General features: G+C 53.3%; 1 non-coding gene across 1 annotated transcript; it reads right to left on the bottom strand.

Moving 5' to 3' along the window:
• Positions 1-231: 231 nt before the first annotated feature.
• On the bottom strand, positions 232-2,072 carry LOC145654732 (18S ribosomal RNA). Its single transcript, XR_014120932.1, has one exon. It is a non-coding gene; the product is annotated as an 18S ribosomal RNA (ribosomal RNA).
• Positions 2,073-12,500: the final 10,428 nt, after the last annotated feature.

The following is a 12,500-nucleotide window of genomic DNA, read 5'->3' as shown; positions in this document are numbered from 1 at the left end:
ACCGGGGCCTGCGGGGGGGGGGTGCTGAAGGACGACGCGGAGGAAGAGGCGGAGGACGAGGAAGGGGTGGGAGGGACTAGGCTCCTCCTTTATGCCTTCTGTCCAGCCTGACCTGCAAGCGACCACGTGTAACAGCAACCCCGAAGACCCTTTCGACCCTGGGCCCCGACGCGGGGGGACGGCGAAGTCGAGGGGGTCGGGAGAGGAGGCACGCCGGACAGCGTTACCCGTTAATGATCCTTTCGCAGGTTCACCTACGAAAACCTTGTTACGACTTTTACTTCCTCTAGATAGTCAAGTTTGATCGACTTCTCGGCGCTCCGCCAAGGCCCGCGAGGAGCCCCGGCGGGGCCGATCCGAGGACCTCACTAAACCATCCGATCGGTAGTAGCGACGGGCGGTGTGTACAAAGGGCAGGGACTTAATCAACGCGAGCTTATGACCCGCGCTTACTGGGAATTCCTCGTTCATGGGGAATAATTGCAATCCCCAGTCCCCATCACGAATGGGGTTCAGCGGATTACCCGCACCTCTCGGTGTAGGGTAGGCACACGCTGATCCAACCATTGTGGCGCGCGTGCAGCCCCGGACATCTAAGGGCATCACAGACCTGTTATTGCTCCATCTCGCGTGGCTGAACGCCACTTGTCCCTCTAAGAAGTTTGACGCCGACCGCGGAGGGCCGCGTAACTATTTAGCATGCCGGAGTCTCGTTCGTTATCGGAATTAACCAGACAAATCGCTCCACCAACTAAGAACGGCCATGCACCACCACCCACAGAATCGAGAAAGAGCTATCAATCTGTCAATCCTTTCCGTGTCCGGGCCGGGTGAGGTTTCCCGTGTTGAGTCAAATTAAGCCGCAGGCTCCACTCCTGGTGGTGCCCTTCCGTCAATTCCTTTAAGTTTCAGCTTTGCAACCATACTCCCCCCGGAACCCACAGACTCGTGGTTTCCCTCACGCTGCCCGGCGGGTCATGGGAATAACGCCGCCGGATCGCGGGTCGGCATAGTTTACGGTCGGAACTACGACGGTATCTGATCGTCTTCGAACCTCCGACTTTCGTTCTTGATTAATGAAAACATTCTTGGCAAATGCTTTCGCTTTCGTCCGTCTTGCGCCGGTCCAAGAATTTCACCTCTAGCGGCGCAATACGAATGCCCCCGGCCGTCCCTCTTAATCATGGCCCTGGTTCAGGAAACCCACAAAATAGAACCGGAGTCCTATTCCATTATTCCTAGCTCAGGTATTCAGGCGAGAAGCGGGCCCGCTTTGAACACTCTAATTTTTTCAAAGTAAACGCTCCGAGCCCCGTCCGGACACCCAGCCAAGGGCATCCGGGGGGCACCGGGAGACAGGGTCTGAGACAGGCGGTGGCACGCCTCGCGGCGGACCGCCAGCCCACTCCCGACATCCAACTACGAGCTTTTTAACTGCAGCAACTTTAATATACGCTATTGGAGCTGGAATTACCGCGGCTGCTGGCACCAGACTTGCCCTCCAATGGGTCCTCACCCATGGGTTTAGGATACGCTCATTCCGATTACAGGGCCTCGAAAGAGACCTGTATCGTTATTTTTCGTCACTACCTCCCCGTGTCGGGAATGGGTAATTTGCGCGCCTGCTGCCTTCCTTGGATGTGGTAGCCGTTTCTCAGGCTCCCTCTCCGGAATCGAACCCTGATTCCCCGTTACCCGTGGTCACCATGGTAGCCGACTATGGTACCATCGAAAGTTGATAGGGCAGACATTCGAATGAGACGTCGCCGCCGCGGAGGGCGCGCGATCGGCCCGAGGTTATCTAGAGTCACCAAAGCGGCCGGGGGGCCCGAGACCCCCCGGATGGGTTTTGGGTCTGATAAATGCACGCATCCCCGCGAGAGGTCAGCGCTCGTTTGCATGTATTAGCTCTGGAATTACCACAGTTATCCGAGTAACGTGTGGAGCGATCAAAGGAACCATAACTGATTTAATGAGCCATTCGCAGTTTCACTGTACCGACCGTGTGCACTTAGACCTGCATGGCTTAATCTTTGAGACAAGCATATGTTACTGGCAGGATCAACCAGGTAGTTTGCACCGTGGTCTGGGATGAACCACGAGTGACATCCGCCTCCCCTTCCGGGGGCTAGGAAGCAGCGGGTTGTAAGTGCGTGCGCCGTCAGGTCCAGACGCCATACAGGGCTACCCAGGACAGCTTCCGCGGCCAGTGTAAACGTGCTCGCGCACCGCCCTCTGGCCTTCGGACGCCGACCTCTCACCTTGATGCAAAGCTGTCCCATCCGGTCATGCCCGCACCGTACCCCGTCCACCTCCTCCGGAGGTGCGGACGGCCGACTCCAGGTGCTTTCGGCGTTCCCTCTCTTCACGCCGTTTTGATTTTCGTGGGCCGCTGGTGGGGGGACAAGGGAAAGACCTCGTCGAATTCCCTCCCCCCTAGCCTCGCTCAACCTACGTTTCGTGATGTAACCAAGAAGAGTGATTCGTGGGCCCAGGTAGGTTTGAAGAGGAGGCCAACAAAGCAGGGCACTCCCTTCCTCCCAAACCACAGACACCAGTATAGGACAACTGAGTAGACAGACTGGCCGTCTGAGTCTCCCCCAGAGAGTTCTGGGATGGGTTACAAATAACCCCCACCCCCCATCAGAGGCTTGACCCGCTAGAACCAGGGAGGATCTGTCAAAACCGCTCTCCACATCAGAAGTTCTGGATCAGCCGGGGCTGGTCGGCAGACGTCCACCTAAGGCCGTGGCCTAACCCCGTGTGGGGGGATAGCGCTCGCACCCGTACACGTGGACACCCGCTCGTCAAATGGCTGGCTCCTCACTTACCGTAGGGGGAATGGTTTGCCTACCCCTGGCGGGTCTGGTACTCCACTCTACCAAACAAGGAAGCAACACACCAATAGACCCCTGCAACACCGGGCAGCTTTGGGCAGTGTCACTACACTCCTCCTTGTTCTTCACGTTCCTTCCGTGGTGATTTTTTTTTTTTTTTCGTGGCCATTGCCGTGCATGGCTTCCCCATCGCTTTGCATGCTCTCCATTGCCTCGTGCTGCTTCACCATTGGTCTCACCTGGAGACCGAAGCCGCTCTCCCAGTAACCCGATGGTACCTGGCCAGAAAACCCCGTGCCCGATTTCATCTAGGACAAGGGCCAAACCACAGACCGTGCCCGTCCAGGGTCAACCCCTGGTCGGACAGGCCTGGTGGGTCGATACCATGGATGTGGCAGGCCGACGAGAATCCACTGGTACATTTACAAACACGCCCACCCTGGTGGCATGGCTGTACGACCCATCGTCGAAGCACGCTGCGGCGGACTGAGCCATTGGATCCAGTTGCCTGGGCGTACACTCAGCCCAACAGACGCACTCGGGTCGGGGAGAGCAAAGCAGACTGTGTGCCTGGATGTGCCCACTTCCATAGGGGAATCGGCATGATGGTTCACTTAACCCGAGGAGGGCTCCCCTCGCGGGATAAGCACCCCCCTCGGGGGATGGGGGGGGGGGGGGCATCCAGAGCACACCACTTTCCGGTAGGGGACAGGCGTTTGATCATGTGTCCGAGGGAGAGCTCCCCTTGCCGGCCGAACACCCCTCGGACTCCCCTTGGGCTTCCAGAGAACGCCACTGGATGAATTTAGTGCTTGGACCCCATTGATTCTCTTTGCTCTCCCATATACCCGACGGGACCTATTTGCAAAACCCCGTGCCAACCAGACCTCCAGGAAGGGGGCTGGCGGCTAACCATGCCCAGCAGGGTGCACCCTGGTCGGACACTTTGGGAGGGTCGAGAGCCTGGAAGTGCCACCCGGGGGAGTAATTCTGATTTCCGTTTTAATGCACTCAGGGACAGCCCGAGGACCTCTGTAGTGCACCTGAGGCGGACTGAGCCGTCGGGTCCAGGGGTCTGGAGTTCGGAACCTCCAGGGTTCACCTGGCTGTTCTCTTAGCCCGGCAGGGTGCACCCTGGTCGGACACTTTGGGAGGGTCGAGAGCCTGGATGTGCCACCCCGACGAGTAATGAGTTTTCCCTTCGTATCTCTTCCGGACCAGGTCCGATTCGCACGAAACTCGCTGGGCATGGCCAGGAGCGCCCCCTGCTGCCCACGCCACCGTCCCCGCGCTTCTACTCCCGAGGGCCGAGGAGACAGCGAAGCGTGGGTCGGGTCGCCTGCTTCCAGGGTCTCCCTGGTACTCTCCAGTCTCCCGAGTCCATCGGGTCCGACCTCGTATTTTTAGCCCAGACGGGGAATGAGAAAGGGGCCCCCGACCGCCCGAGGGCGGGCGCTCGCTTCTCAGCCTAGGAACGTCCGATTCCCACGAAACTTTTACGCCAGACGTTCCTGGCAGCGAGCGCGTTCAAAGGTGACCCGCGCTGCTTCTCTCCTCCCAAGGGCCGAAGAGATATTCGTCTTCAAACCCGACCGGCCCTGTGTTTGCCGCCCCGGCGGTTTTAAAAAATCATAGCGTAAAAACGGTGGGTGCGCTTCGCCTGCCGCTTGGACAGCGTTAAACGGCAGCCCCGGCTCTTTCCAAAGGGCCCTCAACCGACTTTCTGCTCCCAAGGAGCCCAGAGATATGAAACCGATAAATCAAAACCCCGTGCCAACCAGACCTCCAGGAAGGGGGCTGGCGGCTAACCATGCCCGGCAGGGTGCACCCTGGTCGGACGCTTTGGGAGGGTCGAGAGCCTGGATGTGCCACCCCGACGAGTAATGAGTTTTCCCTTCGTATCTCTTCCGGACCAGGTCCGATTCGCACGAAACTCGCTGGGCATGGCCAGGAGCGCCCCCTGCTGCCCACGCCACCGTCCCCGCGCTTCTACTCCCGAGGGCCGAGGAGACAGCGAAGCGTGGGTCGGGTCGCCTGCTTCCAGGGTCTCCCTGGTACTCTCCAGTCTCCCGAGTCCATCGGGTCCGACCTCGTATTTTTAGCCCAGACGGGGAATGAGAAAGGGGCCCCCGACCGCCCGAGGGCGGGCGCTCGCTTCTCAGCCTAGGAACGTCCGATTCCCACGAAACTTTTACGCCAGACGTTCCTGGCAGCGAGCGCGTTCAAAGGTGACCCGCGCTGCTTCTCTCCTCCCAAGGGCCGAAGAGATATTCGTCTTCAAACCCGACCGGCCCTGTGTTTGCCGCCCCGGCGGTTTTAAAAAATCATAGCGTAAAAACGGTGGGTGCGCTTCGCCTGCCGCTTGGACAGCGTTAAACGGCAGCCCCGGCTCTTTCCAAAGGGCCCTCAACCGACTTTCTGCTCCCAAGGAGCCCAGATATGAAACCGAAAAATCAAAACCCCGTGCCAACCAGACCTCCAGGAAGGGGGCTGGCGGCTAACCATGCCCGGCAGGGTGCACCCTGGTCGGACGCTTTGGGAGGGTCGAGAGCCTGGATGTGCCACCCCGACGAGTAATGAGTTTTCCCTTCGTATCTCTTCCGGACCAGGTCCGATTCGCACGAAACTCGCTGGGCATGGCCAGGAGCGCCCCCTGCTGCCCACGCCACCGTCCCCGCGCTTCTACTCCCGAGGGCCGAGGAGACAGCGAAGCGTGGGTCGGGTCGCCTGCTTCCAGGGTCTCCCTGGTACTCTCCAGTCTCCCGAGTCCATCGGGTCCGACCTCGTATTTTTAGCCCAGACGGGGAATGAGAAAGGGGCCCCCGACCGCCCGAGGGCGGGCGCTCGCTTCTCAGCCTAGGAACGTCCGATTCCCACGAAACTTTTACGCCAGACGTTCCTGGCAGCGAGCGCGTTCAAAGGTGACCCGCGCTGCTTCTCTCCTCCCAAGGGCCGAAGAGATATTCGTCTTCAAACCCGACCGGCCCTGTGTTTGCCGCCCCGGCGGTTTTAAAAAATCATAGCGTAAAAACGGTGGGTGCGCTTCGCCTGCCGCTTGGACAGCGTTAAACGGCAGCCCCGGCTCTTTCCAAAGGGCCCTCAACCGACTTTCTGCTCCCAAGGAGCCCAGAGATATGAAACCGATAAATCAAAACCCCGTGCCAACCAGACCTCCAGGAAGGGGGCTGGCGGCTAACCATGCCCGGCAGGGTGCACCCTGGTCGGACGCTTTGGGAGGGTCGAGAGCCTGGATGTGCCACCCCGACGAGTAATGAGTTTTCCCTTCGTATCTCTTCCGGACCAGGTCCGATTCGCACGAAACTCGCTGGGCATGGCCAGGAGCGCCCCCTGCTGCCCAGGCCTGGCTCTGGGCCTGGGCACACTTCATTCACTTTGTACCTTTAAATCATACTACTACTACTACTACTACCACCAGAATTCCAGGGCCAAGAGGTCACACAGTCATACACAGCAAAGTAGCTCTGGGCCTGGGCACACTTCAAGAAGTTTGTCCCTTTAAATCATACTACTACCACCAGACTTCCAGGCCCAAGAGTTCAAACACATTCATGCCCAGCAAAGTAGCTCTGGGCCTGGGCACACTTCAATCACTTTGTGCCTTTAAATCATACTACTACTACCAGACTTCCAGGCCCAAGAGGTCAAACACAGTCATGCCCAGCAAAGTAGCTCTGGGCCTGGGCACACTTCATTCACTTTGTGCCTTTAAATCATACTACTACTACCACCAGAATTCCAGGGCCAAGAGGTCACACAGTCATACACAGCAAAGTAGCTCTGGGCCTGGGCACACTTCAAGAAGTTTGACCCTTTATATAAGCCTAGAAATAGACTTCCAGAGCCAAGAGGTCAAACACAGTCATGCACAGCAAAGTAGCTCTGGGCCTGGGCACACTTCAAGCACTTTGTGCCTTTAAATCATACTACTACTACTACTACTACTACTACTACTACTACTACCAGACTTCCAGGCCCAAGAGTTCAAACACATTCATGCCCAGCAAAGTAGCTCTGGGCCTGGGCACACTTCATTCACTTTGTGCCTTTAAATCATACTACTACTACCACCAGACTTCCAGGGCCAAGAGGTCAACCACAGTCATGCACAGCAAAGTAGCTCTGGGCCTGGGCACACTTCAAGATGTTTGACCCTTTATATAAGCCTAGAAATAGACTTCCAGGCCCAAGAGTTCAAACTGGGCACACTTCAAGAAGTTTGACCCTTTATATAAGCCTAGAAATAGACTTCCAGGCCCAAGAGTTCAAACACATTCATGCCCAGCAAAGTAGCTCTGGGCCTGGGCACACTTCAATCACTTTGTGCCTTTAAATCATACTACTACTACCAGACTTCCAGGCCCCAGAGGTCAAACACAGTCATGCCCAGCAAAGTAGCTCTGGGCCTGGGCACACTTCAAGAAGTTTGACCCTTTATATAAGCCTAGAAATAGACTTCCAGGCCCAAGAGGTCAAACACAGTCATGCCCAGCAAAGTAGCTCTGGGCCTGGGCACACTTCATTCACTTTGTACCTTTAAATCATACTACTACTACTACTACTACTACTACTACCAGACTTCCAGGCCCAAGAGGTCAAACACAGTCATGCCCAGCAAAGTAGCTCTGGGCCTGGGCACACTTCAATCACTTTGTGCCTTTAAATCATACTACTACTACCACCAGACTTCCAGGGCCAAGAGGTCACACAGTCATGCACAGCAAAGTAGCTCTGGGCCTGGGCACACTTCAAGAAGTTTGACCATTTATATAAGCCTAGAAATAGACTTCCAGGCCCAAGAGGTCAAACACAGTCATGCACAGCAAAGTAGCTCTGGGCCTGGGCTCACTTCATTCACTTTGTACCTTTAAATCATACTACTACTACCAGACTTCCAGGCCCAAGAGTTCAAACACATTCATGCCCAGCAAAGTAGCTCTGGGCCTGGGCACACTTCAATCACTTTGTGCCTTTAAATCATACTACTACTACCAGACTTCCAGGCCCAAGAGGTCAAACACAGTCATGCCCAGCAAAGTAGCTCTGGGCCTGGGCACACTTCATTCACTTTGTGCCTTTAAATCATACTACTACTACCACCAGAATTCCAGGGCCAAGAGGTCACACAGTCATACACAGCAAAGTAGCTCTGGGCCTGGGCACACTTCAAGAAGTTTGACCCTTTATATAAGCCTAGAAATAGACTTCCAGAGCCAAGAGGTCAAACACAGTCATGCACAGCAAAGTAGCTCTGGGCCTGGGCACACTTCAATCACTTTGTGCCTTTAAATCACTACTACTACTACTACTACCAGACTTCCAGACCCAAGAGGTCAAACACAGTCATGCCCAGCAAAGTAGCTCTGGGCCTGGGCACACTTCAAGAAGTTTGACCCTTTATATAAGCCTAGAAATAGACTTCCAGGCCCAAGAGGTCAAACACAGTCATGCCCAGCAAAGTAGCTCTGGGCCTGGGCACACTTCATTCACTTTGTACCTTTAAATCATACTACTACTACTACTACTACTACTACTACTACTACTACTACCAGACTTCCAGGCCCAAGACGTCAAACACAGTCATGCCCAGCAAAGTAGCTCTGGGCCTGGGCACACTTCATTCACTTTGTGCCTTTAAATCATACTACTACTACTACCACCAGAATTCCAGGGCCAAGAGGTCACACAGTCATACACAGCAAAGTAGCTCTGGGCCTGGGCACACTTCAAGAAGTTTGACCCTTTATATAAGCCTAGAAATAGACTTCCAGAGCCAAGAGGTCAAACACAGTCATGCACAGCAAAGTAGCTCTGGGCCTGGGCACACTTCATTCACTTTGTGCCTTTAAAACTACTACCAGACTTCCAGGCCCAAGAGTTCAAACACATTCATGCCCAGCAAAGTAGCTCTGGGCCTGGGCACACTTCATTCACTTTGTGCCTTTAAATCATACTACTACTACCACCAGACTTCCAGGGCCAAGAGGTCAACCACAGTCATGCCCAGCAAGTAGCTCTGGGCCTGGGCACACTTCAAGATGTTTGACCCTTTATATAAGCCTAGAAATAGACTTCCAGCCCAAGAGTTCAAACACAGTCATGCACAGCAAAGTAGCTCTGGGGCCTGGGCACACTTCATTCACTTTGTACCTTTAAATCATACTACTACTACCACCAGACTTCCAGGCCCAAGAGGTCAACACATTCATGCCCAGCAAAGTAGCTCTGGGCCTGGGCACACTTCAATCACTTTGTGCCTTTAATCATACTACTACTACCAGACTTCCAGGCCCAAGAGGTGAAACACAGTCATGCCCAGCAAAGTAGCTCTGGGCCTGGGCACACTTCAAGAAGTTTGACCCTTTATATAAGCCTAGAAAATAGACTTCCAGAGCCAAGAGGTCAAACACAGTCATGCACAGCAAAGTAGCTCTGGCCTGGGCACACTTCAAATCACTTTGTGCCTTTAAATCATACTACTACTACTACCAGACTTCCAGACCCAAGAGGTCAAACACAGTCATGCCCAGCAAAGTAGCTCTGGGCCTGGGCACACTTCAAGATGTTTGACCCTTTATATAAGCCTAGAAATAGACTTCCAGAGCCAAGAGGTCAAACACAGTCATGCCCAGCAAAGTAGCTCTGGGCCTGGGCACACTTCATTCACTTTGTACCTTTAAATCATACTACTACTACCAGACTTCCAGGCCCAAGACGTCAAACACAGTCATGCCCAGCAAAGTAGCTCTGGGCCTGGGCACACTTCATTCACTTTGTACCTTTAAATCATACTACTACTACCAGACTTCCAGGCCCAAGAGGTCAAACACAGTCATGCCCAGCAAAGTAGCTCTGGGCCTGGGCACACTTCAATCACTTTGTGCCTTTAAATCATACTACTACTACCACCAGACTTCCAGGCCCAAGAGGTCAAACACAGTCATGCCCAGCAAAGTAGCTCTGGGCCTGGGCACACTTCATTCACTTTGTACCTTTAAATCATACTACTACTACCACCAGACTTCCAGGCCCAAGGTCAAACACATTCATGCCCAGCAAAGTAGCTCTGGGCCTGGCACACTTCAATCACTTTGTGCCTTTAAATCATACTACTACTACCAGACTTCAGGCCCAAGAGGTCAAACACAGTCATGCCCAGCAAAGTAGCTCTGGGCCTGGGCACACTTCATTCACTTTGTGCCTTTAAATCATACTACTACTACCACCACCAGACTTCCAGGGCCAAGAGGTCAACCACAGTCATGCACAGCAAAGTAGCTCTGGGCCTGGGCACACTTCAATCACTTTGTGCCTTTAAATCATACTACTACTACCCCAGACTTCCAGGCCCAAGAGTTCAAACACATTCATGCCCAGCAAAGTAGCTCTGGCCTGGGCACACTTCAAGATGTTTGACCTTTTATATAAGCCTAGAAATAGACTTCCAGAGCCAAGAGGTCAACACAGTCATGCCCAGCAAAGTAGCTCTGGGCCTGGGCACACTTCAATCACTTTGTGCCTTTAAATCATACTACTACTACTACCAGACTTCCAGACCCAAGAGGTCAAACACAGTCATGCCCAGCAAAGTAGCTCTGGGCCTGGGCACACTTCAAGAAGTTTGACCCTTTATATAAGCCTAGAAATAGACTTCCAGGCCCAAGAGGTCAAACACAGTCATGCCCAGCAAAGTAGCTCTGGCCTGGGCACACTTCAAGATGTTTGACCCTTTATATAAGCCTAGAAATAGACTTCCAGGCCCAAGAGTTCAAACACAGTCATGCACAGCAAAGTAGCTCTGGGCCTGGGCACACTTCATTCACTTTGTACCTTAAATCATACTACTACTACCACCAGACTTCCAGGCCCAAGAGGTCAAACACATTCATGCCCAGCAAAGTTAGCTCTGGGCCTGGGCACACTTCAATCACTTTGTGCCTTTTAAATCATACTACTACTACCAGACTTCAGGCCCAAGAGGTGAAACACAGTCATGCCCAGCAAAGTAGCTCTGGGCCTGGGCACACTTCAAGAAGTTTGACCCTTTATATAAGCCTAGAAATAGACTTCCAGAGCCAAGAGGTCAAACACAGTCATGCCCAGCAAATAGCTCTGGGCCTGGGCACACTTCAATCACTTTGTGCCTTTAAATCATACTACTACTACTACCAGACTTCCAGACCAAGAGGTCAAACACAGTCATGCCCAGCAAAGTAGCTCTGGGCCTGGGCACACTTCAAGAAGTTTGACCCTTTATATAAGCCTAGAAATAGACTTCCAGGCCCAAGAGGTCAAACACAGTCATGCCCAGCAAAGTAGCTCTGGGCCTGGGCACACTTCATTCACTTTGTACCTTTAAATCATACTACTACTACCAGACTTCCAGGCCCAAGACGTCAAACACAGTCATGCCCAGCAAAGTAGCTCTGGGCCTGGGCACACTTCATTCACTTTGTACCTTTAAATCATACTACTACTACCAGACTTCCAGGCCCCAGAGGTCAAACACAGTCATGCCCAGCAAAGTAGCTCTGGGCCTGGGCACACTTCAATCACTTTGTGCCTTTAAAATCATACTACTACTACCACCAGACTTCCAGGGCCAAGAGGTCAACCACAGTCATGCACAGCAAAGTAGCTCTGGGCCTGGGCACACTTCATCACTTTGTGCCTTTAAATCATACTACTACTACCACCAGACTTCCAGGCCCAAGAGTTCAAACACATTCATGCCCAGCAAAGTAGCTCTGGGCCTGGGCACACTTCAAGAAGTTTGACCCTTTATATAAGCCTAGAAATAGACTTCCAGAGCCAAGAGGTCAAACACAGTCATGCACAGCAAAGTAGCTCTGGGCCTGGGCACACTTCAACAACTTTGTGCCTTTAAATCATACTACTACTACCAGACTTCCAGGCCCAAGAGGTCAACACAGTCATGCCCAGCAAAGTAGCTCTGGGCCTGGGCACACTTCAAGAAGTTTGACCCTTTATATAAGCCTAGAAATAGACTTCCAGGCCCAAGAGGTCAAACACAGTCATGCCCAGCAAAGTAGCTCTGGGCCTGGGCACACTTCAAGATGTTTGACCCTTTATATAAGCCTAGAAATAGACTTCCAGGCCCAAGAGTTCAAACACAGTCATGCACAGCAAAGTAGCTCTGGGCCTGGGCACACTTCATTCACTTTGTACCTTTAAATCATACTACTACTACCACCAGACTTCCAGGCCCAAGAGGTCAAACACATTCATGCCCAGCAAAGTAGCTCTGGGCCTGGGCACACTTTATCACTTTGTGCCTTTAAATCATACTACTACTACCAGACTTCCAGGCCCAAGAGGTGAAACACAGTCATGCCCAGCAAAGTAGCTCTGGGCCTGGGCACACTTCAAGAAGTTTGACCCTTTATATAAGCCTAGAAATAGACTTCCAGAGCCAAGAGGTCAAACACAGTCATGCCCAGCAAAGTAGCTCTGGGCTGGGCACACTTCATCACTTTGTGCCTTTAAATCATACTACTACTACTACCAGACTTCCAGACCCAAGAGGTCAAACACAGTCATGCCCAGCAAAGTAGCTCTGGGCCTGGGCACACTTCAAGAAGTTTGACCCTTTATATAAGCCTAGAAATAGACTTCCAGGCCCAA

Source organism: Electrophorus electricus, unplaced genomic scaffold (assembly GCF_041902795.1).
Source record: "Electrophorus electricus isolate QZ-2024a unplaced genomic scaffold, ASM4190279v1 Scaffold150, whole genome shotgun sequence".
In the NCBI taxonomy this organism is placed as follows: Eukaryota; Metazoa; Chordata; class Actinopteri; order Gymnotiformes; family Gymnotidae; genus Electrophorus; species Electrophorus electricus.
This window is presented reverse-complemented; position numbering and strand designations above follow the sequence as displayed.